Raw genomic sequence first — 27944 nt, forward strand, 5'->3', positions numbered from 1 at the left:
ATTCAATCAACATTGGATACGGGATGTTAGAATACTTTTTCGGTCAAGGAACTCCCCAGACGTTGGCTGGGCGCCCAAAAACGACCTCATATGGGCTGAGTCCTAAACGAGAATGCACAGTAGTTCACGTGGATAAAAGTGCCAAAGGTAGCGCATCAGGCCAAGCAAGACTCGTGCTGGCCTGAATCGTCGCCAATTTATGCTTGAGAGTGCCATTATATCACTCTACCAAACCTGCTGACTAAGGGTGGTTTGCTGCATGGAATTTCTGCCTAATACCAAGACCCACACACACTTTCTGCATAATTTGGCCTATAAATTCACTTCCATTGTCACTCCAGACAATGGGCGGCAAACCAAACCTCGGGAAAATCTCCTTCAAAAGGACTTTGGCAGTAGACAAAGCAGTATTGTACTTTAGGGGGTAGGCCTCTATCCATCTGGAAAAGGCGCACACCACCACCAGAACATACTTTAAATTGTTACAGCGGTCCATATGAATGTAATCGATTTGTATTACCTCAAAAGTGTACGTAGGGGGAGCAAAATGACCTGCTGGAGTTGGGGTTCCCTTTCCTCGATTATGCATCAAACAAACAATGCAATGCTTCACTACATTTTCCGCACATTTAGGGATTCCTTCATTCTGCCATACTGGAGCCAGAAGTTTACATATCCCTTTTGCACTAATGTGGGCTGGACCATGCGCCATAGTAACTACAGGCAGTACGTAGGCGTCTAGTAACAGCCAACGCTGATGTTCTGACAATTCCGTCCAACACCCTGTCGCGTCCAACATTCCTGTGCTTTCTTTCCACTTACTCAATTCCTTCTCAGTAGCCTCTTCTTGAATCCTTCTCACACTTTCTATTGTGTCCTCACACATTCCTCCCTCTCTGACCCATCTTGCAGGGCCCGCAACACACATGCGACTCGTAGCATCTCTCGCCGGTTCTTTCGCTACCTCATCTGCAAAAGCATTCCCGCAACCTACATCATCAGTGATCTTCTTATGTGCACTACACTTGACTATTGCTATTTGCATAGGCAAAGCAAGTGACTCGAGAAGGTCAGTTACCAACTGACCATGCTGTATCTTAGTCCCATGGAAAGTAAAGAAACCTGTTTCCTTCCACAAACGACCAAAGCTATGAGCCACGCCAAAGGCGTATTGGCTATCAGTGTAAACATTCACTCTCTTTCTCTTACCCAACACACACGCTCTCGTCAGAGCAATTAATTCAGCAGCTTGGGCTGAAGTCTGTGGAATGCGTGCTGTCTCCACTATCGTATACAAGCTGGAAACAGCATAAGCAGCAGTGGTCTCATCATTTGGAAGTTTGTAGCAAGACCCATCTACCAATAGGATCCCATCCGGGTCCACAAGTGGTGTGTCTTTTAAGTCTATTCTGCCTTTTGTTTCCTCCTCTGTTCGAAGAAAACAATCATGCTTTTCTTGAGTGTCTTTCTTTTCTGGAATGGGCAACAATGTTGCTGGATTCAAAGTATTACATCGCTTGATGTGTATATGGCTAGCCAAGAGCGTCAGCTCATATCCAGACAAGCGAGCACTCGTGAGGTGTTGTGTTTTCGTTCTATTCAAAAGAGTATCCACTGCATGTGGTACCATAACAACAAGCGTGTTATCTAGTACCAATCCAGCAGATTGGCGAATGGAGATCGCTGCTGCTGCTGTTGCTCTGAGACAACCAGGCAATGCCTTGGCTACTGGATCCAGTGTAGCCGAAAAATAGGCACATGGCCGTTGTTTGTCTCCAAATTGTTGTGTTAAAACTGACAACGCGCAACCTTCCCTTTCGTGAGCGTAAAGTGTGAAAGGCTTACTGTAATCTGGAGTACCTAACACAGGAGCAGAACACAAGGCAGTACGTAAGTCAGAAAAACTCTTCTGACAGTCATCAGTCCAGGGAAGAGGTTGGGGTGTATCTTTCAGAGTAAGTGCCAGCAGAGGTTTAGGCAAGAAAGAAAAATTCTGAATCCACTGTCTACAATAAGAGGTAATGCCCAGAAAGGCACGCACCTCTCTTTGTGTGGATGGCACAGACATTTGCGCGATTGCTTGAATTCTTTCTCGGGTCAATCGTCTTCCCTCCGACAAGAGATGACCTAAATAGGTAACCTCTTGGCGGCAATATTGCAACTTAGAGGGTGACACCTTGTGATGCAGGTCAGACAAATGACGCAACAGTGAAACAGTCACATCCTTACAAACATCCTCTGAATCAGCAGCTACTAACAAATCGTCCACATACTGAATAAGAGTGGAACCTGGGGGCAGAATGAAAGCATCGAGCTGAGATTTCAAAGCCTGACTGTAAATGGAGGGGCTCTCACAATAGCCTTGAGGTGCACGCTTGAATCGAAAACTTCGGCCTCTGAGAGAAAAGCCAAAAATATCCCTACTTTCCTCAGCAATAGGAATACTGAAGAAGTCATTTTTGAGATCAATAACCGAGAACCATGCCGCCGAAGCGGGTATCATAGAAAGCAAGGCAGTGATATCTGGGACAATAGGAAACTGGGGGACAACAACCTTGTTGACCTCCCGAAGATCAATCACAAAACGATATACAGGAGGCTGAGAAGGATCAGTGCGTTTAAGAACAGGTAGAACAGGACTATTACAAACATTGGCTCTCGTTTCTTCAACCACACCCTTCTGAACCAGATCATAAACAATAGCCAACAAAGTACGCTCACCATCATTGGAAATCTTATACTGAGGAATGCGTGGTAGTTTAACATTAGGCTTAATAGTAACCACGTAAGGCGGAATCTGGAGCAGAACAACATCATTCGGACCTGTAGCCCAAAGCGTAGCAGGGAGAGAATGCAATTCAGGTGGAAGTTTGTCTTTAGATAAATACATAGGAGAAACCAGTTTCTCACCTAAAGTAAGATGCACACCAGAGGGGGAACAATACAATGTTGCATGAAGGTGTTTCAACAAGTCCAAACCCAACAAGTTCTCTCCGCAACCAGTCGTTAAAATAAGCGGAGCTTCCAGATTGTAAGAACCAATCGAAAGAGGCAAAGGACAAGAAACCGGGTTAGTAACTGGGGCACCAGAAAATCCTACAGAAACATTAGTTAAGCCAGACAAATGTGCCCCAGGGAGTTTAGAGTGATTGTTAGAACTTCTCATTGCACCAGTATCCAAAAGAAATGGCTCTGCAATACCCCATGCAACAACTTCAACATAAGGCCCATTCTGATCCACTAGAACTGATACGACTCCCTTACTTTGTCCATGGCTGTCCTGACTAGAATGAAAATCCCCAACCTCACCCTCAACACAATAATCGTCATTGTAATATTGCGCAGACTGAGTATTCTGCTGATCAAAATATTTCAAAGAATTTAGAGGGGGAAAGGAACGCTGTCCTTGAGGCAATGCACCTCGCCCTCTACCCCTAGGTGCTGATTGAAAACAACCACGGCCTCATGGGCCTGATAATCCACCATTACGCTGCAATAAAACCGGACAGCTATTCTTAAAATGGCCTTCCTCTTTACAATTGGCACATTGATTAGGACCAAGCAAAGGTCGCAGAACAAAAGGTTCAGGTTTCTGTAACAACCTCTGAAGCTGGGGAGGCTGTTGAAACTGGCGCTGGGCAGAACGAGGGGGATAAGCCTGTTGAAGAAGAACCTTCATTTTTAATTCCTTAGTCTTCTTCTCAATCTTATCTTTCTCTTCCTTATCCCTATTCTCATAAAACTGAGCAGGAGCTAATATCTGCGCAGAGGAAGAAACAGCCCACAAACTTTCTGAGTCTTTCAACTTATGCGATAATTCTGGAAGTAAACTAAATACAAATGTATCCACAAATAGTCGCTGTCCACCTTCAGTTCTCATATCTTGACCACTGTGGTCGATAAACGTTTCCTCAAAACAAGTAAAGAAATCGGAAACCCTCTCATCTTTCTTCTCCTTACACACAGCCAACTTATCCCAGTTAACACGTAAGGCAGGCATCATCGTCTTCATTAAAGCGATGATTCTACCAGGCAATTGTGTAATCAAATCATTTGGCTTAGCACCACCCACTTGCGCTGCATCTGCGGCACTTATAGCGGCCCAATTACCACCTAAAGCTTGGTCGTGATCTTCCTTACGAATCCGGGCCCACAACGCCTGTGGAACCACGTTCCCCATCAGCATATCAATATCGGCCAGATTCATGATACACGCATCAAAAGTCTGGGACAGCTCTTTATAATACCCAGCAGGATTTTTACGAGGGTCCGGTAGAGACTGTTTGAGCGCCAAAACCTCAGATCGTTTCCAGGGGACATGTACCCATATACGCTGGAAATTAGCAGGGCCACCTGGAACAATGCCTACCTGCGGAACCATACTGGAGGAGCTTCCCTGATAGGAAAATGTTTCATTTTCTGTCTAACTGCAGGATCAGATTCAAGAACAGTCTGAGAAGAATATAAAGACCTGAAAGTGACAAGTGTCCTTACAGCGTCCTCAACTTCGGAACCCACAATAAGTCCTTTATCAAACTTATCCTGTATATCTAACAGACCCTGAGGAGTTAAATCCAACTCCATAGTCTCCTATCCTTTAACAAGAGTGTCACACATGACATTAAAAACATATCTCTGCGTGGGCGCATTCCACTGGAGAAAGGTACTCAGAATATCAGGTACACTATACTGTGGACAACTCATGATCCATTTGTGAGCAAGAGAGTCCAATGCAACTCGTTCGTCAGAATCTGGGATTTGATTACGGGATTGCCTGCGAGAAAAAGCAGGAGTCCTATTAAAAGGCCCAAAGAGGGGTGAGAAAAGACCGGTAACAGTATCAACCAACCGATTGCGAGTTGGAGAAGAAGCAGACAATAAAACTGGAGACGCGGTATTAAGCAAAGGGAGGGAAGGACTATTTGCAACAAGAGAAACCAAAGATGAAGGAGACTGAGGTACAGAAGATAGTGGCAAAGGAGGTGCAGGTTGTAATGCAGGAAGGGACAATTGCGGAGGAGCCGGACCAGCTGGCTGAACAACAGGTTGCTCGGCAGGTGGCAACAATAAGGGCGCATTAGCACCTGGTACATAAGGCGGAGGTAATTTCAACAAATGGGACATTAAGTGATCTTCGTCAAGATCCTTACTCTGTGGAGAAGTAGGCAACACAGGGTAGCATCTATCTATTGCCAAACGATGTTGTCTGTCTGAGACTTCAATCGCTCGATCAGTCTCATTGTCCTTAAACTGCTGGCATGCCTGCATGATTGCCAAATCTTTCGCTTTTCTATCTCTTTTTGCCTGCTTAATTTCTCTCTGTTTGGCTTACTTACGCCAAAGGCAGAAAGAGTCAAACATTGCCTTCTGGGCTTATCTTTTGAACAAAATTCCTTCAAAATTGTCTAATTTATCGGGTTCAAAGCTACCATTTTGTGGCCACTGCAAAACACCATCTTTCTTCGTGTATGGTATCCATGCCTCATTAAAGGCAATGGGGCCAACACCATGTTTAGAATAGAGCTCATCAGTGGGAGTTCCAACCGGAGGAATTGGACATGAGTCCTCGGGCTGGGAATCCCTATTACAACCAAAACAACAAAACTTCCTAAATTTGTTAAGGCCAGGCATCTTAAAATCACTGGTCCGTTTACCAACTTCAAGGGGTTTAAAACAAATAACACAGCACAAACGTACTCACCCCTTGCCTTCGGCTATTGCAATGGTCGAATAACAAAACCAAAAACAAAACAATGAAGTGGGCGCTACCCATTTATACTTAACTAAGTGGTCTCTTACGCCAACAGAGGTCCGTCTAACGTCTTGCGATACCAGTCATCACCAGAAGGTCCAAGGCAGGGTGGCAGTCAGGGCAGCAGTTGTCAGCAGCCGTCGGAAAGGAGTAGCCTAGCTGAAAAAGACCTTCGGTCCACTTCCACATACAGTGGTCACTTGTCGTGGTACGCAAATCCTCCAGAATTTTCTTGCGAGGCCTCTCACGACCCTCGGGCTGAACCGCTACTTCTGAAGCCACCCCACAGTGGGCCCCAGTTGGAGAACTGTGCCTTATGGGCCTGGCAGTGCAGGGCACGCCTTAAATCCCAGAGTTCACCTGCCTTGTCGAACAGAGACACAAGACACTCTGTTGGGCGTAGAAAACCAGGTTTATTAGCTGCAGCTAAGCACAGTTGTCCTAGAAGTTACATACAGAGTGTAGATTCTAAGGAGACTGCCACTTCAGTCTGTGGCACACAATCTCTTATAGTACACATATTTACAACTTTTACTCCCAATACATACAAAGCAGACCAATATAAAAAGTTGGAAAACAAACTATCAGATGTCTCAAATATGCCCCTTTCTCAAATCCCGTGTGTTACCCCTCCCAACAAAATAATCAGTGCTAGTACCGACAATCGAATTTACAGGTGGCAGGACGTATTTGTGTGTCTCAAAGGATAGTTGTGTAACAAGAGAATACAAGGAGAGAATAGAGAAAACCAGTCGGATAAGATAATGTAAGGAAAGAATAGGAGAAGCCAAATAGTCAGTCGAGACAAAGATCAATCAACCCAGACATGGATTAACAAACTTAACCAGACCCTGACATTTGTTTCGTAAACAAGGGCAGGGAGTTACTCTTTAACAGAAGGGACACGTAGCAGCCAAGAAAAGCAAAAACACTCCGTTCGCCATGCTGCCTGAGTGAGGGCAACACAAAATGGCGACGAGACACAAAATGGCGGTTAAATACGGGACGAAGTCAGAAACCAAAGAACCTCACATGGCTCAAGGGCCCCCACTTGAGCAATTTGTCAGTGATGGTGCTCCTTCATTGCACGCGCACAGATGGAGGGACTGGGTGGAGCACCTTGAGTTTTACTTTGAGTCTGCGTACATCAGTGCTGCAAGACAATGATGAGCCTTGCTGCTCCATTTAGGAGGTAAAGCTATCCACAAAATCTATAAAACGTTTATGAAAGTGCCACTCAGAACTTATGCCACAATTGTAGATGCCATGAATTTACACTTCAAGCACATGGCCAACCTGGACTATGAGCCTTTCATATTTCACCAGGCTCGTCTGGAGCACAAAGAGTCCATTGTTGATTTTTATAGTAGGTTGAAGGAGCTCATCAGCACCTGTGGTTTTAACTTCAAACGGAAGGAGATCAGAGGCCAGGTAATTCAAGGTTGCACTGCGTCACAGCTGCAAGAGTGTACCCTTCAGGAGTCCGTCAAACCCCTACAGGACATACTTACTCAGATCCAAGGTACTGTTTAAAGGAAGGGCTTCAAGGTAGAGCCCATCAAGGCAGTCCAACCGAGAGCCAGACCAGGCTGTGGAAGAAAGCCACTTGTGTCCAAACAGCTGTGCGGCTACTGCATGAGTGGGTCCCATAGACCAGCTGATGCCTGGTGAAAGGTAGAAGAGGTACCACCAGCTGCAAATATAAACACTACATGAAAGTGTGATGGTCATCCATTCCACAAAAGCCAAAAAAAACCAGTCAATGCTGGTCCCGACTCTCCAAAGGCAGCAGAGGACATGGATGATGATGTCGCTGAGTATACAGTGTACCTAGTGCTTACCATTGGCAACACCACCACCTCTCCCAAACCACAACCCCAGTGTCAGCTACTCGTTGGCCACCACCCAGTCACAGCCACTATAGCCACTGGAGCGTTAATTAGTCAAGGCAAAGGTTAGAGTTGTTGCCTATGGCCAATGCTAGGGAGATTCGATTTGCCAATTTTACATTGGGATGTGTGCGCCAGCACAACCATATACATGGCAGAAATAGGTCAGGGCATGCTAATTAGCTGCACAACAGCCTAAATTCTGGGACTCGTTCCCTTAGTCCTTGGGGTGCAAACAGAGACTCTTCAATGGCATAGGATACATGAAAGACAGGGTGGTACAACTGCACATTGATAAATTGATACAACTGGCATTGTGGCATCACCAATGACCCAAGGTTGAGAAGGAACTAGAGAATCTGTAGAGTCCTGGAAAATTATAAAATCCACCAGCCACCCCCCGTGGGTGTCCCCCATTGTGCTGGCTTAGAAGCAGAAACAACATATGTATAGACATATGGCTGCCAAACATCTCAAAACAGCATGAATGCCACCTCACCCCCACCACAGATGACATCATTGGAGAGTAAAAAAGAGCCAAATGGTTCTCCAAGGTAGAACTGTGACTTGAATGCCATCAATGTCCATTACACCGTTATTCAAGATACATTACAATGTTCTTGACACATGCTGGACTCAGGCTGTACTGCAGTCTGAATTTAAGAATATCAAGCACAGCATAAGTGTTTCGAAACACAATCCACAAACTCCTAGCAGGGCATTATCAATGTCAGTTATGATATTCTTCTATTTGCGAGTTCCATCGCACAGCATCATACACAGCATTGTAAGGTACTATGGAGGATCCAGAAAGCAGGGCGGACCCTCCACCTTGACAAGTGTGAGTTTCTAAAACAGCATGTCAGTTTTTTTTGGGTACACCTTCTCAGCAGCTGTCGTAGCTCCTGACCCAGATAAAATACGAGATGTCAAAGAAACACCTGCCCGAGCAATGTGTCCGAAGTGAAAAGCTTCCATGGGATGGTGAATTATTGCGGCAAATGTATCCCCGCCCTGACCACCAGCATTTAGCCGCTGAAGAATCTCATGAAAGCGACAACCCTGTGGTCCGGGGGTGACAAAAAGTCCAAGGCTTTCACAGCTACTAAGGATGCCCTTTCAGATGACGCAACTCTGATCCTTTCCAAATATTATTATTAATATTATTAAATTAAATTTATGTGTGAGCACAACAGCTACCCAAAAAAGGTTTCCTGGCGCCGTTGCCACCATTGCAATAGACACCAGCCCCAAAGGTTTATTGAGAAATGGATGTTGCAATTACGAGACTATGATTGTTATGTGAAGTACAGGCCAGAGACCAATATCTCAGCAGAGTACCTATCACACCACCTGTGTGACGCAAAATGGAAAGAAGTGGAGGAGGGCAAAGAAACCTGAGGAATACGTGAGATGTGCGTTTGAGTGGTATCAGCTATTGCCCTTATCAATTGAGAGGATCCCAGAAGCAACAGCGCAGGATTAGTGTTTGCAGCTCATTCATGAGGCTATATAATCAGGGAAGAGGAACTCCCTCAAGGAGCATCAAGCACACTGAACTCCAGAGACCAAGCAGATTTTGGGCTCTCTTTATCAAGCACTTCACAAACTAGTGACAGATGAAGAAGGGTTCCTCCTGATAGGACCCAGAATAGTGATTCCTACCAACCTGACCATGCAGGTGGTTCAATTAGCACACAACGGACACCAAGGAATGGTAAAAATAAAGAACCACCTCAAGAACAAGGTTAGGGTACCACTCATGGACAAGATGGTAGAAACCTTGGTGAAATCCTGTCAATGGTGCCAAGCCACCAGAGTTACCAACCCCAGTAATCACTGAACGAGGCCCCTGACAACCCTGGACATGCACCAGCCTCAATTTTGGTTGCCTGCCAGATGGACGGTATCCTCTTGTTCTAGTTGACGACTGCGCCAAGTACCCAGAGGTAGAAATTGTGACATCTCATACAGGGGCGGAGGTCATTCTAAACATTGAAAAGATGATGTAAACACACATGGGCTACTGAGGGAACCTTAAACAGATAATATCCCTTCATTCGAGGGGCAATAGTTTGTGGTGTATCTGCAGTCATGGGGGATCAAACACAATTGGATAACTCCATGGTGCCCCCATGTCAAAGCCCAGCTCACCTGAGTTTCTGTTCAGTTCTGATGGAGGTTGAAGACAGTCCGACCCCACCCTGAAACTGCTTGTTCCAGCACACTAGTTTTAAAACAGTGCACTAAAAACCAGAAGCTCAAGGGAAAGGGGGAAGTGGATAAAATAAAAAAAGAGAGATAACAACGTTCTTGCGTTTCCACTGTAGAAGAGCTGCTAAAATCTGCGGCCCTCTCTGACTTCTGTAGAAACTGGTGCCTAATGAAACATAAACAAAGAACAAATAAGTGCACCTATCCCTAAATGTGTTCCTGACTAAACCTTAATCTTATTAGAAATTCTCTTCTAAAAGTACCTCTTGGATCCTGGTCTCAAACTTCCAGGTTTGGAATGTGTTACTGTTCTGGGATGTGCTTTCTATTACTGTAAAACTTCTGTGAAATCAAACGAATATCATTATCAGAATTACCAACGTCTAACATTGACCTTAATATAACTAAAGCCTAAATTCTTAATAGCAAACTCACTTTTCACACATTTCCAGACTTTTCATAAAACAAATACTGTACTTTTACATCAAAATACAGCAGGTAATTTGTGCAAGTCCTTGATTTACTGTTTTCCTTGCTGTCAATGGTTTCCTCTGTTCGATTCTTAAAAAAGTTCCATGTAAAACAATGTTTATCTCACAAATTTCCACAAAGTATTCTTATAACAAAGGGTTTGATCCTAAAAGTTCGTGGGAGATATCTTGTTCCAAATTGTCTTTACATGAATCCAGAAATCAGGTAATAAAAGGTTTTGCACTTACTTGTTGCTGAAAAGGGATACTGATCAGTCTAACCTTGACCTCGTTCTCTTTTGCAGGTCGATTGCAGTGGACAGAAGAGGGGCTGAGGCAAGAAGTAGCCGGAAACCAGAAGAAGGAAGAGCCAGAAGCCACGCCCGTTGAAGTCAATGAAGGTCTGGAGAGAGCAGGAGTGCCAACGCCGAAGGATCTGTTCTCAGGTAAGTGGGAGGTAGACGAGCACAAGCACTGGGTGAGGCTCAGGGGCTGCCTTTTATAGACAGGGCTGGGTGTGGTTCGAAGAGCTGGGTGTGGTTCGAAGAACTGGGTGTGGTTCTCACAAGCAGGTGTGCAGAGCTTCAGTTATTATGCTAATGAGTTGAAGTAACACATGGCCTAGTGAGGAGTGTTCTAAATAAGCCTTGGTAAAAGCAAGGTCCAATGTTTTCTAAATGAGCCTTGGTAAAAGCAAGGTCCAATGTGCAAACAAGACAGCAATGCCCAAACGTGTGAATACATTGAGCAACATACACAGAAGTCTTAGTGAGGGGCTAAGATAACAAGAAAGGCTTTCAGTAGTATGTTTAAAGTGAGCTATTACAGAGACCACAAGTGCAATGAGAGGGGACATGCTCTTTGCTGTGCACAAACCCTAACAGTCACCCCCCTCAAAGGCCCTCCTACTGGACGGGGTTTCACTGGATTTTTAAGATAAAACTGTCTAATCAACTGTGGGGTATGTACATAGGACGCTGGTTCCCATGAATTCTCAGTTTCGTCATATCCTTTCCATTCTACTAAATAAAACAGACGTCCATGAATTTTTTTTGCGTCTTTTATGCTTTTCACTTCATATTCTAGATTTCGCTTAATTGGTATGGGTGGAGGTGGTGGTTCGGGTCCGGTATTTGGGTTGTACGGCTTAAGCAAGGACACATGGAATGTAGCATGTACTGGGTATTCTTTTGGTAAGTCCAATTTTACTGTTACCGGGTTTACTATGGCAGTTATACTAAAAGGTACAATGAAACGTGGTTGTAGCTTTCGGGATCCCTCTATATTTAGGTTCTTTGTGGATAGCCATACTTTGTCACCGATTTTATACATTGGGGCCTCAGATCTGTGTTTGTCTGCTTGTCTTTTCATGCTTTCTTTGTACTTTAATAAATGTTCCTAGCCTTGTCTTGTATGTGACCTAATCTCGTTAGTATATCTGTTACTGTAGGCAACAGGGAATCTTCTAATAAAATGGGTATAGCTCTCGGATGATACCCCTGCATGAAATAGAATGGTGAGCAAAGTAGAGCTGCATGCTCAGTATTATTATAAACAAACTCCGCTACAGGGAGAGCTTTCTACCATTCACTAGAATAATCAGCCAATAAACAATGTAGCGTTTGAAGTAAGGTTTGGTTCAGTCGTTCAGTTTGTCCATCTGTTTCTGGATGGAAAGCAGTGGATAATGCCACATCTATTTTCGGTTTTTCGTATAATTTTTCCCAAAATCTAGAGTTGAACTGGTTACCTCGGTCTGACACCACTTTACTTGGCAAACCATGTAAACGCACAATTTCTCTTATAAAAATATCGGCAAATTCTGCCGCAGTTGGCAATTTCCGTAATGGTACAAAATGTGCCATTTTAGACAAAAAATACACTATCACTAATACTGTTGTGAAGGATTTTACTGGTGGTAAACCTACAATAAAGTCTACACTCACAGTGTGCCAAGGTTGTTTGGGTGATGGCATTGGTATTAACAAACCGTCAGGGGCCTTATGAGAAGATTTATGTCTTGCACAAACTGGACAGGTAGTGACAAATTGCTTAATGTCCTTACTCATATTGTCCCACCAAAAGTGTTTTCGCACATTTTCCAGGGTTTTTACCCAGCCAGAATGACCTGCCAACGGTGAGGCGTGATGCCAAATTATCATGTGTGTTTGTAATTCTGTGGTGGGCACTAACAGCATGTTGTTGTGATACAATAAACCTTGTTGTATTGAGTTATGGGAATCCTTTATCCAATCTTGAGGTGCAATTTGCATGTGCGCATTATATAGATCTGTGATGAAATCCTTCTGTTGTACTGGGGCCAAACGTTTTTGGGGAGGAATAATGGGTTCTCCTATTTTGTCTTGTTTCATGTCTGAGGTATGTCCGTATCTAGATAACACATCAGATTGAATTTGTTGTGCACCTGGTCTATAGGTTATAACAAAGTCAAATGTACTAAATAAAATTAACCAGTGCATCTGACGTGGAGGTAATGCTTTTAGTGATCCAAAGAACAGTAGGTTCTTATGGTCAGAAAAGCAGGTAACAGGGCACTTGGCTCCCATTAAATGGTGCCTCCATTCAGAAAAGGCTACTTTGATAGCTAATATTTCTCTTTCAGCCACAGTGTAATTTTGTTCAGCTGGTAATAACTTTTTGGAATAGAGGCTATAGGATGTAATTGGCCATCTATTGCATCTCGTTGAGAGAGAACACTTCCTAAAGCTACTTCTAAAGCATCCGCTTCGACAAAAAATGGCAAGTCAGGATCAGGATGTTTCAGATTTGGGGCTGAAGTGAATTTTTGTTTCAGGAGTTGAAAGGCGTGAGCTGCCTCATCAGACCAAAGAAATCATTGCCCTTTCCACAACAAGGTGGTTTTTGGGGCCGCAATGTCTGCAAAATGAGAGATAAACCTCCTATAAAAATTGGCGAAACCCAGAAATTTCTGAACATCCTTCACAGATGATGGTTCTGGCCAATCAGTAATAGCACTAATTTTCTTTTCATCCATAATTATTCCTTGAGGTGACAGGCAGTATCCTAAAAAGTCCACTTTTCTGACATTAAAAGTAAATTTTTCTAATTTAGCAAAGAGATGATTTTCTTTTAACTTTGATAATACTGCACGAACATGTTGGGTTTGTTCTTCCGGGTCTTAGAGTAAATGAGGATGTCGTCTATGTATACTATGACACAAACATCCAGGAATTCGTGTAGGACCTCATTTATAAAGAATTGGAAGGCCGCAGGGGCATTACACAACCCAAAGGGCATTACTGTGTACTCAAATAGACCAAACTTTGTCTTGAAAGCTGTCTTCCACTCAACCCCCTCTTTTATTCGGACCAGGTGGTAATCTCCCCGCAGATCTACTTTAGTGCATACAGTAGAATGTCTTAATTGATCCAACAAAACAGGTATTAGAGGAAGAGGATATTCATTTTTTATTGTAGCCTTATTTAGTCCTCTATAGTCGATACACGCGCGCAGAGATTTATCCGGCTTCAGGATAAAAAAAGTGTAGATGACACCGGAGATGTAGAATGTCGGATGAACCCAGACTGTAGTGGGTCGTCTAGGTAGGTTCTTAAATATTTGGGGGCAGATTTATGAAGGCCTTGCGCCGCCGGTGCGTCACTTTTTCCCATGTTAAAAATGACGCACCGGCGGCGCAACGCCTTCATAAATCTGCCCCTTGGTCTCTTCGTCAGTCAAAGCATATACTCTGTTATTAGGTAAAGGGGCCCCTGGGATGAGATCTATACAGCAGTCATATGGCCGATGTGGGGGTAACACACTAGCCTTCACTGGATCAAAAACGTCTTTAAAGTTAGAATATTCAGGAGGAAGACTTGGTTTGTCTTGTGTAACACTAGCACAGTGTATTACTGAGCTCTGTTCTGTACCTGCTTCTTGATAGCAATTGGTTCTACAGAATGAGGAATCCAAAGTAACTGTTCTGGTCACCCAATCAATTTTTGGGTTATGAGTTGTTAACCAGGGTACCCCGAGAATCAAGCCAAAATTAGAGGTATCTATCAGATCAAAGCTTATCATCTCTGTGTGCCCGTTTTGACAGACCATGACAAGGGGACTTGTTTGTTTTGTGATTAATCCAGAGGTCAATTCTGACCCATCCACTGCACATACTGCCTCTGGACAAGGCTTTAGGCAAATAGGAAGACCTAATGTGTTAGCTAACTTATTATCCACAACATTTTCTGTTGCTCCTGAGTCCAGTAGGACAGGGAGAGAATGTCTAACTTGGGTACTAACAATTAAAAAGATCTGAATTATGAAATGTCTAGGTATGTGCGGTACCATGAAGGCTGCAGAATTAGAGGTTTGATTAAGATGTTTTCGCAAACAAGTAACCTCCCCTCTTGCCGAGCTTAATCGTTTCCCGACCCAGTTGAGGAGATAGAGGAAACAGTACTCTTTAGTGAAGTTTTAGGTTTCACTGGACATTCTCTGTCAAAATGTCCTGCCTTGCCACAATATAAACATAATTGAAGTTTTCTCCTTCTTTCTTTTTCCTCTGACGTGAGTGGACCTCTGAGTGTCCCTATTTGCATAGGCTCAGGTTCAGGGAGTTTATTATCTGTGTCTTTCTTCTCATGTCTAATAAAAGTTAACAGCGATTCCAGTTTGGATTTATCTCCCTTTCTTTCTCCTAGTCTGTGTTCCAATTTCATGACTAAATCTACAAAGTCAGAATAGTCTTCTTGCAAATCAACGATATGAGCCAGCGCGTCTTTTAACTCGTCTCTCAAACCTTTATAAAAAAGGGAGACACGCTTTTCTTCTGGCCAACGTGTCTCAGTGAGTAAACGATTAAAACTAGAGAGATAGGTCAAAAAATCCTTGTTACCTTGTTTAAGATTTAAAAGATCATTATCTCTTGCCTGCATAAAAGTGTGTTTTACAAAAAGGCAGGTCATAGTACGTTTAAATTGATTCCAATTATGGAGGATGGGATCATCTCTATCCACGAAAGGAATTGACCAATTGGCTGCTGTACCGCCCAAATAAGACAAGACGAATGCCACTTTTGTAGCATCAGTAGGGAACTGTTGTGGTATACAAACGAAGTGTAATTGACATTGATTGATAAAAACGTGGAATTTGTTACTATATCCATGAAAACGTTCAGGTGCTGCTAAAGGCACAGCATTAGGAACATTTACAGTAACATCAACTGGGGGGGGGGAATTGCATGTTTTGCTTGCGCCCCTGTCTCTGAAAAGGTTTTAAACAAAGGCGTAAAAGATGTGTTCCACTGAGATTCCCTAGGTTTATACCTGCTTAAATCCTGTTTTAAAAAGGTGTTTTCCAACTTTTTTTTTTTTGTTTAAGACATTTTTATTAGTATTTCGTAAGAGAAAAGCATACATACAATATATATATTGGAAGAAATTATAAAAAAATTGTATTATAAAACATATGCAATGGAATAAAGTATGTGTAGAAAGAAAAAAAAAGAAAAAGAGGTAGGAAAAAAGAGAGGGATAAAGAAGAAGTAAAAGAGAAAGAAATGAAAGAAGAGTAGAAGGAGAAAAGAAAGAAAAGGACGAGGAATATGAGATAAGAATAATAATGTGGGAATAGGGCGATGCAATCAACTAGGAGATTTGGAAGAAAGATAAACAGTAAAGGGAAGTCAAAGAAGATCAGATTTTATTTTTAGGGGAATAGAGGAGGATGAAGCAATAGCAATCCTATGTTCATCACATAAGAAATTCCACCATGTATGAACAGAGAGTTTAGAATTATCTTTCCAACACGATAATATAACTTTAAATGCAAGAGCAATACATAGGTCCAGCAATTTAGCAGAGGACGAAACAATATCAATATCCTGTGATAAAGAACCTAGAAAAACATTCAAAAGTGATAACGGGGTTGAACAATGAAACATTGGCATGCAAATATTCCAAACATCATTCCAAAAGGTCAAAACAGGTGAACACTCATATAACTGATGTTTAGGTGTACCAGTGTCTTTAGAGCATGACCAACACAATGGAGAGGCAGTAGGAGAAAATTTATGAATAGTAACAGGAGTAATAATAACTCTATGGTAAATGAAAAACAAAGACTGAGTAATACGGGCTGAAATTGAAACTTTAAAAAGTTTGGACCATATACGATCCCACAACGAAACAGGAAGGGAAACAGCAAGATCAGTTTCCCAAGCGGTCTCAACATTTGTTTTTTGATAACAAAAGTGTGTAAACAAGAGCAGCCTTAGGTTGTTGAGTGGAAAATAAAGGGTAAAGTTGAGTGGTAGGAGAAAAAGAGGGAAAAACTGCAGATAGAGATAGAGAAGATAAGTATGATTGAATGGCAGACGTTATAATTATATATTCATTTAGATACGATGGAGGCAGATGATATATAGATTGCAGTACATGAAACGGTATGTGTTTTCAATCTTTAATTTCTCTATTTCCTCTTGCATATGTTGCAAGATGCCAGACACTGATTCATTATGGGCCAAGTCCTCGTTTAGGGCCTGCTCCATATCTGTGGCGTCAATGCCCTCTGTTTCTTCCCCGGCATTCATCGTCCAACAGAACTGAATATTTTAAAGGCTTGTTCTTCTGTCAAAGCCCAGCTCACCTGAGTTTCTGTTCAGTTCTGATGGAGGTTGAAGACAGTCCGACCCCACCCTGAAACTGCTTGTTCCAGCACACTAGTTTTAAAACAGTGCACTAAGAACCAGAAGCTCAAGGGAAGGGGGGAAGTGGATAAAATAAAATAAGAGAGACTACACCATTCTTGCATTTCCACTGTAGAAGAGCTGCTAAAATCTGCAGCCCTCTCTGACTTCTGTAGAAACTTGTGCCTAATGAAACATAAACAAAGAACAAATAAGTGCAACCTATCCCTAAATGTGTTCCTGACTAAACCTTAATCTTATTTGAAATTCTCTTCTAAAAGTACCTCTTGGATCCTGTTCTCAAGCTTCCAGGTATGGAATGTGTTACTGTTCTGGGATGTGCTTTCTATCACTGTAAAACTTCTGTAAAAACAAACGAATATCATTATCAGAATTACCAATGTCTAACATTCACCTTAATATAAATAAAGCCTACATTCTTAATAGCAAACTCACTTTTCACACATTTCCAGACTTTTTATAAAACAAATACTGTACTTTTAAATCAAAATAAAGCAGGTAATTTGTGCAAGTCCTTGATTTACTGTTTGCCTTGCTGTCAATGGTTTCATCTGTTCGATTCTCAAAAAAGTTCCATGTAAAACAATGTTTATTTCACAAAGTTCCACAAAGTATTCGTGTAACAAATGGTTTGAACCACAAAGTTTGTGGGAGATATCTTGTTCCAAATTGTCTTTACATGAATCCAGAAATCGCTGATAATGTTCTTTCAGGTAATAAAAGGTTTTGCACTTACTTGTTGCTGAAAAGGGCTGCTGATCAGTCTAATCTTGACCTCTTTCTCTTTTATAGGTCGATTGCAGTGGACAGAAGAGGGGCTGAGGCAAGAAGTAGCCGGAAACCAGAAGAAGGAAAAGCCAGAAGCCGCGCCCGTTGAAGTCAATGAAGGTCTGGAGAGAGCAGGAGTGCCAACACCGAAGGATCTGTTCTCAGGTAAGTGGGAGGTAGATGAGCACAAGCACTGGGTGAGGCTCAGGGGCTGCCTTTTATAGACAGGGCTGGGTGTGGTTCGAAGAGCTGGGTGTGGTTCGAAGAACTGGGTGTGGTTCTCACAAGCAGGTGTTATTATGCTAATGAGTTGAAGTAACACATGGCCTAGGGAGGAGTGTTCTAAATAAGCCTTGGTAAAAGCAAGGTCCAATGTTTTCTAAATAAGCCTTGGTAAAAGCAAGGTCCAATGTGCAAACAAGACAGCAATGTCCAAACTTGTGAATACATTGAGCAACATGCACAGATGTCTTAGGGAGGGGCTGAGATAACAAGAAAGGCTTTCAGTAGTATGTTTAAAGAGAGCTATTACAGAGACCACTAGTGCAATGAGAGGGGACATGCTCTTTGCTGTGCACAAACCATAACACCCCAAGCCAACACAGAAGTAGAATATTTCATGAAAACCCTCAATAAAGACATTTCCTTATCGTATGCCAACCAGCATCCCCTAGAATGGGCAATATATGTTTTCTTGCGACAGTACAGGCAGACACCTTGCTCCACCACTGGACAAGCCCATGACATGCCAGAATGGGGCGAGTGATAGCTGACACTATTCTACACCATCCCGAATGGAGTCCCCACCCCCCATTGGCATTGTTTAGGTGATTACAAACTTCAAGGACACCGACAAGCGAGGAAATGCTTGACGAGGAGCCTGGTTGCTGACTCTACACCTGGGAGAAACTATTTTCATGCATGATCACTAATCAGGCAGCAAATGAAGGCTAATCTTTAAACATAAACCCTGGGTTGTCACTCGACACCAGGGCACCATGGTTACCATCCAACACGACGGTTAATCAGTCACTCGGAATGTGTCTTTCTTTAAAATAGCCAGGGGTGAAGTGCATGGGGAGAGAATGAGCCAAGGGAACGAGTTACATGGAGGTAATGCAGCTGAGGAACTAACCCCTGCTGCACTGTGGGATGTTGCAGAAGGATTAGGGGCCCCTGACGAGGGCTGCAACCCCACCCCTCCTACCCAGGACGGATGTCATGATTGGTACCACAGCTCCCTACAGCCCTCAACAGTCCATCTCCCAGTGGGAGGAGTGATCGCATGAGATTCCACCTCCAGGTCCTGGCTAAAGGACTCCCTAGTGTGATCACACCGTACCCCGTAAGGCCAGGAACTAGAATTTTCATTCTGTTTTACGAAGTTGAAGTTGTACTTTCAGTGATGTATCTACCCGGAGTTATGTTGCAGTAATGTGTTTTTGGTTAAGGTTAAGTAGGGAGGTAGTGTTCGTCCCTGAGTAAGGTGCTCGTGGACGAAGCCAAATGAGGGGCCGTGTCAGTAGATACTCACTCTGCGTGTATGTCTTTGATTGGCCAGTTCTAGCTTGGGCCGGGCAATATTGGTGGGGGGTGGAGCTGGGACGTCAGTCATGGGCCAGCCTGAGAACCGAAAGCACTGTGTCTGTATCTACTTTTGGTACAGCGCACATGGCACACCAAGCAAGGCCCGAGTACTGTGTTAGGCCCTGTTGGGGCCCTCTACATAGCATCACCACGTTGGCATCATCACTAGCTGCAAGCTTTGCACCCAAATGCTATAAATATGCTGTCACCAGCCAGGACCTGATGAAATAAACTGAGGTGACTATCCTACTGAAGTAACAGCATGGGGAGTCAAGTTTAGATTCTCCATCATCCTGGGGTTTATACTATGTACGTTTGTCTTGCTCAGTAAATATGTGCCTTTTTATGTGTGCACATACGTATGTATGTAGAAGTATCTCTGTATCGTGAACCTAGCAGAAAGGTACTAGAGTGCAGCATAGGGTCAAAAATAAGCATAAAGGCAAATAGTGATAGGACTGGTAGCTGAATAGCAGACAGTTAATGCATTGTGATGTAGTTTTCTTTATAAATCTGTATCTTCAAGTCTTTCCTAAATTGGAGCACTTTTGGAGTGGTGCTTATGGTATGGAGTGAGTGTTCTAGACCCTGGATGCATAGATGGAAAAGGCCTGCTGCCATGCTTTTTCTATTTATCTGTGTGAAACTGGTGGCAAGAGTTGAAAAGCTCCAATGACTCGCATTAATGCTTTTGGCTAAAGCAGAAGAGCTGCCAGGAGTGAGCATATGAGGGCCATGCTCAGTGTTCTAATGGTCACTGGTGTGGAGCAAATAGGAGTGTCAAGCAGTGTCACTGCACTATTCGCTCAACTGTGTGCACTTGCTAAACAACATCTGTTTAACAATGGAAAATCTTCCGTAAAAATGGTAATAATTCCCAAATGGGCTGGTATGTTTATAAAATTTGTGGAACAGCCAGTGAACCCCTTGCTTGGAGGGGGCTCAACCAAACATCCCTATGCCTTAAGAGAGCAGACCAGAAGCTCCTAGAATGGTGTATGGTGTGCGTTGCTTTTGTGCTGCGGGACAGAGCAACAAGAAAGGGATGTACTTGCACCTTGTGACATTCGGTGAAGCATTACATTGAGGTGAAATTGCATGCAGAAAAACTTGCAGTCAGGCAGAGTGAAACTAACACATGAAACCATGTGGTTTAATGTGTTTCCCTTTGTGTCCCTTTGTGTGCATGTATTGTACAAAAACCAAATATCTGTCATTGCCTACGATTGTTAAGCTATGGCTGCAGAGAAAAACAAGTCATTATTGCCACCTGGCAATTTCTTGACAACTGTACTAACCTTTCAGAGGTCCATAGTCCACCTGATGTGAATGACTATTCCTTAGCTCTCTCGTAAGAAGTGCTCCTGACATGTGACTGGCAATAATTCACTCATACCGGTTTGTAGGTGGAGCACCTGGAATGTGCTGTACTCCAGCCCTATTGATCTGGTTCTGATAGCACCTTCAGTAGTGCAGTTGTGTTAGAAATGGGATTCCTGGTTGGCTGAGGTATGCACCCATGCCAGGCAGGAACCACTACTCTAGTCAGGATAAGCTAGATATACACTGAAAGATAACATGTGCTCTCTTCCTGGTAGCTTGGCACAGAGCAGTCAGGCTTATCTAAAGAGGAAAAGTGTAAAGTATTTGTCCAACACACACACAGTAAAACAAGGAAAACACCACAAAAAGACTCCACACAGGTTTAGAAAAATAGAGAATATTTCTATGACACAAGACCAAAATGACAAAAGTCCAATCAGTAGACGTCAAGATAAGAATTTTTAAAGATTAAATCTCATGTTGATGGAAGCTTCAGTGTTGAACCCCTTTTGTGATGTAGGCACTGTGTCGATGTCGAGCATCATGTTCTGTCAGTGTCCAATCATGCCGGCTGTAGAATCACTGCTGTCAAGCGGCCGCTGCTTTTGGAATTGTAGACACTGCATTGGTTCCGATCAGGTCAAAGCCACCACTGTGTCAATGTGGAAGAGACTGCAAGAACTCCCTTCTAAGGGCCAGAGCTTAAAGAGGGCACCTCAGGCAAGGTTTGAACCCACAGAAGGCAGAGTCCAGCAGCACCAGCAGAATTGCAGGAAGTCTTTTGTGTCCCTGATACTTTAGAAAATGGAAGGGAAGTCCGCAACCTCTTGTAGATCACTTGGAGAGATGGCTGAGTCCAGCTGACCTTCAGCAAAGTCAAGGAGCAGCAGGCAGCAGGGCAACAAGCAGAAAAGCAGTCCTTTCAGAAAAGTAGTCAGGTTGAGTCCTTTAAATAGTACAGCTGTCTTTCTGACACAGGCTCAGTTCAAGATCCAGAAGTGTCTGAATTCAAGGGTCCAGAGACCCAATATTTATACCCAAAAGTGCTTTGATGTAGGGGGTGACTTTAAAGCAACTCTCTGTAGTGCACAACAAGCCCTTGCAACCCAGTCCTGTCTGCCAGGCTACCAGTGGGGGGTAAGCCAGTGCTTTGTGTGTGGACAGGACACTACCTATTGAAGAGTAAATGTCACCCCCTCCCATTCCTCCCTGCCCAGGAAGACCCCTCAAAATGCAGATGAATGCAAATGAGTGCTAAGAATGCAGATGAGCCTCACCTTCCTGTGTTTGTGGCTGTCTATGAGAAATGCACAAAGTGCTGCTGTCACCCACCCCTGATGTGTATTGGATACTGGCTGTCAAGCACAAAGAGCAGTAAGTACAGAGAAATGTCCACTTTCTAGTATAATGATGTGTTTTACACACTGGGGAGAGCATCCCCTATTCGCACCACTTCTATGCTGAGGGGGGATGTAAATAAGTTAATCTATGATTTCAATGTAAATGATTCCAACATATGCTTGTCAGATTCTCAAATAAACTGCCTTTTTTATACATTTCCAGGATGATGAAATTGAATGCATTCCAGTTGTTTCCATTTACATACAAATCAATGTTTACACTTTCATGCTTCAGAACTCCCAATACATTTCAGGCTGCCCTTCTTCAGGGGTGATAAAACTCTGTGGGGTAATGGAAAGGTGAATTGAGAACAAAGCCTCAAGTGGGTCCCCTGCATTAAAAATTTAACTCAATGTCCTCAACATCACCAAAATCATCCAATGAATTTAACCAGGGGGTTGGAAGGTGCTTTGAAACACATGCTTTGTATGGCTAATCGATACAGGGAGCATGTGGTGAACGATGCTGAAACAAGCAGGTGAAAGGCACCCATCGAAAGGCTAAAAAATCAAGCTACATACAACCGCTGGGTGTGACTCAAAGAATGTTGTATACTTATTGAAATGCTCATGTGGCCTCATGTACATTGGGAAAACCAAATGCAAGATCAATGTTCAAACTAATGAACACAAAAGCAACATCCACACAAAAATCACCAAATCAACTGCTGCTTTACATTTCATGAAGCATTGTCACAACATCTGCCAACTGCGGTTCATAGCACCAGTAGTGGCACCATTACAAGATGGAGTGGACAACAAGAAATACCTACCGCAAAGAAAAACATATTGGATTAGGAGACTAGCTTCACCAATCCCGAATGGTCTGAATGATCACATTGAATTCAGGATTTATTTTAAATCACATAACAGCCTCATGCTGCAATACACACAACACAGTCCTCAGTGGACTGGTATGTTGTACAGTCCCACTGGTGTTCACAAAATGCAGGGTTTTTTACACCTTTGATGACTTATTCTCAGAGAGTCTACTGACACACCAGGGTCAAGACTTATATTCTTTGTCCTTCAGTTGGACAAATGCTCACTTTTTGCTTATCAACCTCCCATTTATGTAGGTACAGCTGTATTTAGCAAATGTGGCACACTTACATCCACAAATATGATCTAAACATGTTTATGTTCGACTGATGTGTAGATATATGATTACTGACTAACATATATCATAGAGAGAAGGCACTACAGTACCAACACACTTGCATCAGCATGCTTCACATGCTGTATACTATCATCTACGAGGGTATTTATGTCTGTTACCTGACTCTATTGAATGTTATTTGAACATAATGCACTTGCAAGCTCTTTAATGTCAGGTAATACCATGTTGACTTGTACCATTCTATGATGGTGGAGACGCTTTGCTTATTGCCTTTTAGTCCTATGTTAGTGTTGCTGACTTCTAGCACTTAAACTCACCATACTAACATCTGGGGTCACTTGTCAAACATGGCGATGGACTAGAACGCTTGACCAAATTCTCATGCTTCCTGCTTAGAATACAATGGACACGGTAAGGAGAACTGCGACATTACTTCGATTTTCTTGTTAGATGTTGTCACCATAATATTGTCCAGCACTTGTGGATCCCCTCATGTGTATTTTAACTGGAAATTTGTCAATGTTGCCACTGACACGTTAATGAAGAACACTCTTGTATTTATATGTATGAGTGCTTCATGCTATTGACAGTCACTACTCACGGGTACCAATGTGGCACTCAAATATTTCTCTTTGTTTGAATGCTATCACTTACACACTTTAACTGTTTGGTCATTCAAGTACGCTTTAATAATTACTTTTGTCTGCTTATGCGCGTATTTATGTTGTTGCACTTACACAGCTGCACTCCTTATTAATTGCATAAGTACTGGGGCATTATTAATTTATTTTTCACTCCCTTATTTCAGCATCATTCACGACACACTCCCTGTATTCAATCCATTAGCCATACAGTGTATGTTTTCCCAAGCACTTTCCAACCACTGGGTTAACAACATTGCATGATCTTGGCAATGTTAAGGAAATCAAGTTAATTACTTAAACCAGTTGACCTTCTTAAAGCTTTGTTCTCATTTAACCTTTCCATTACCCCACAGAGTTCAATATCCCCTGAAGAGGGGCATCCTGGTGGGAATGCATTGGGATTTTTGAAGCATTAAAGTCTAAACATTGATTTGAATGTAAATGGAAATGACTGGAATGCATTCAATTTAATTGTCCTTTAAATAAATTAAAGTGAAAGTTTATTTGAGAATCAAACAAGCATCTTTTGGAATAATTTACATTAAAATCATTGTTGAACTTATTTGCATCCCATCTCAGGATAGAAGACGTACGGCAAGATGACGCTCTCCCTGGTGTGCGAAGGGCATCATTATGCTTTTGTTACGACTATGATTAGAAGTCGATACTGTATTGCACACAATCAAAACAGATAAAGTATATTACACCATTCCTGAACATAGGTGTGCTCAGCCCTTTCTGTTGCACTTCTAAAAGTGACATTTCAAAAACAGGAATATTAAATCCAAATTCACCAGTGAGGAGGATTTATCATTACCTTTCCAAACATATGAAAATGAAAAAGTTACTCCTCTCTGATCAGGACTTACAGCTCAAAAGTTTATTAAGGAATTCCCAATGCCGGCCTATGCGAGGGGCAGGCCTCACAGTAGTGAAAAACAAAACAGGCTGTTTGTCACTACCAGGACATCCAAAACATAAAAGTACAGTCCTACCTTTTACTTACATGGCACCCTGCCCTTAGGGTTACTTAGTACCTAGCTTAGGGTTCATAAAAAGAGAGTTTAGGGCTTGGCAAGTAGTTTTAATTGCAATGTACAATAAATATGCCAATCAGGAATGCACCAACGTCATCATGTTTAAGGGAGAAACCCATACACTTTAGCACTCTTTAGCAGTGGTGAAATGCTCATGGTCCTAACAAGAACAAAATAATCAGCAAAACGTGGAGGCAAAAGGTCAACAGTCCAGGGGAAGACCACCCTAAAGATGCCTGGTCTATCAACTTGACATGTGAATCACTCTATTCTGACCAAGTGTTCTGCAATAGTTTCACCTGGCATATGACTGAATCTGCCCCTGCCCTGACAACCTGTCAGAGATGTGATAAACACCTAACATTTTCCTTGCCTGTATCGGTCTCACAAAAATGAACCTTGCATGTGACTGACTCTGTCCCAGTTCTACACACCTTTCTAATGAGTAAGTGATGTGTGACAGTTACCACCACTGCCGTATAAGCCTTTCAGAGGTACGCCCTGTTTGGTACTAACATTACCCAGGCCCTAGTACTGTGTCATATGTGTGTGGTGCTAGAAAAACACTGCTCCAGCACCACTGCCTTGTTGAAAGTGTGGCTTACTCTCCTCGATCTTACTTGCCTCACCAAAGGTCATCTGGCAAGTGACTGACTTTGACTAAAACCCTATGTGCTTGTTGGGGTTACTCCTGGCATATATAAGGTGTTACCGGAAGCTTTCTAAATTAAAGCATAGTTGTGCTTTTTAAAGTGTAACCTGAAGTATACCTGTCCGAGGCCTAATCCATAGCCAGAAGCTATCATTTTTACATTACATAGGACTTTATTGGTCTTCCCATTGTAAGGTTAGACAACTATATTAAGTTTTCTGAAGTAATTAAAAAAGTTATTTTTGCACAAACCTGGCTTAAAGACATGTGAGCACTGTGCATCAAAGACAGTACTAAAACTTAGTTGGTAGTTAATGGTGCCAATACAAGGACTACACTATAGCAATAGTAAGGTTTTAAGGATGAGAGCAAGGGATTTTACAGTAATAGCTCTGATTCGGAGGTAACATTTCAGCACTTTCTTGAGTAACGTCAGGGTGGGGGAAATATTGATAACTGAATGGCAGCTGTTTGATGGCTTTTTGATAGATAGGTATGAGTTAATCAGGCAGAACTTGAAAAGGCATAGGTGATGGTGAAACGCAGAGGTTTTAAAGAAGTGATCCAGTCCAGGCAGGGACGTCTTAAGGATTTCAGTGGCCTTGGGCCAAATGTTATTTGGAGGCACCTGTTCAGAACAGCTTAGGATTTATGATCAAATTTCACCACTTTCATGCCCTCTTTGTCCAGGTCACTGACAATGCCCAGGCGCACTCCTCCAAATTCTAAATGTGTGAATATCAAATATCCAAAGCTAGTGTAATTTTTTCAATATTAGACTATACAGCAGCTCCCTCAAATAATCTTTGTAACCCTCACTAATTTCTTATATATGAGGTCTTGTTTTGATCTAAAAGAAACTTTTCATGAATGTTGCATAGTGTTGAAAACCAAACAATTCTCTGCAAAATATCTGTCAAAGATTTCCACATATGACCCTCATTAAAATTACATGAATGGAAAATGTTATTTCAAACAATCTGTTTAGGAATTATTCAAGGTCATCAGGGCAAGACTTTACAAAACAGACCTGTATCTATCAGGGCCCCCCTGAAAGACTGTGGTTCTGGGCCAGAGACCAATTGTCCTTGCCTTAAAATGTCTCTGAGTCCAGGGAAGTGATCTTCCGGCTTGATGTGCAAAAGCTTTTTGTAGTTGTAATGGCTATGATTTAAAAATCATTGTTGACTAGAAAAAGTTGTGTCTCAATTTAAAAAAGGCACTTTGTGTGTCTCTAAAGCATTCTGACTTGCAGGGTGTATTTTTTACTTTATTCCCAATCGCAAAGATGGGGAGGCATGAACGAGGTGTCCCACTTCTATTTGTAAATTGCAATACAGTGTATCAATGGTTTGAGACCTCAACTAACGCTAAAAATCATTGATCAATTTTTCAATGACCTATTTGGGGTTGTAAGTGATACTCAAGTGGGAAGCTATCACTGTAGTACAGCTTACCTTGTGGGAATCATAGCAAGCGGCATAATGGGGAGAAGACAGTGGTCTAGGGCACAACTGCATGCTCCCCCAATGTCATTTCTTAAATTAACTTTTTTCTGAAAGAAGCTGCTTTCAAATAAAATTTCACTTGGATGGAATGTTAACACAGGATGAAAGTCTGTTGTCCCAGGCAGACCTTCATTCCTGAATTCACAGGCATTGACAGGTGGTCATAAAGGACAGTGGTGGTCTTAGACTGTTAATCAGCACAGCTGACAAGCTCACCCTGGTGTTGCACAGCCGAGGTGATGCATCAGTTTAGAGATGTCTTGAGTCAAAGGAAAATCATATTTATTTGATTATACATTCGGAACTCCTAGAGGGCCAAGAGTGACGCAAATATCACTCACGGGGTCCCCAATAGCCCAGATTAAGAACAGCAAGTGCCCATAGAATGCACAACGACGGGCTATAAATGTAAAGCCACAGAAATGCAGAAAGGTATATAAAATAACGGAGGACATTATTGTTATTCCTCTACAGAACATATCCGGTTCGCTGCCACGCAGAAGGAAAAACGCTATACCTCGATGCAATGGTTTTTAATCAAAACAAGGTAGGAGTCATTCTATGAAAAAACATTAATAATGTAAAAATAACAGAGGGATACGTTAGTAACACACTTTCCCACATCATCCACAGAAATAATTTTAACCGGCACCAAGATTAGGATATTGCACGAATGGAGTTTCAATAAGAAGATTACAAGGTACTCCCAAAAATAAGAAAAGGTAAATAAATAACAAATGCACCCAATAACATAAAATGAGAGTAAAGATCTAAGGAAAGATGCAATTCCCCTTCTATCCTTTTCTCCTATATCTCCAGCAAAAAAGCATCAGAAGTATACTATACCTGAGAGAGGAGCATAATAGGACTCTCACCCCTGTTCTGAAACGGG

The sequence above is a fragment of the Lissotriton vulgaris genome, chromosome 7 (genome assembly GCF_964263255.1).
Source record: "Lissotriton vulgaris chromosome 7, aLisVul1.2, whole genome shotgun sequence".
Lineage (NCBI taxonomy): Eukaryota > Metazoa > Chordata > Amphibia > Caudata > Salamandridae > Lissotriton > Lissotriton vulgaris.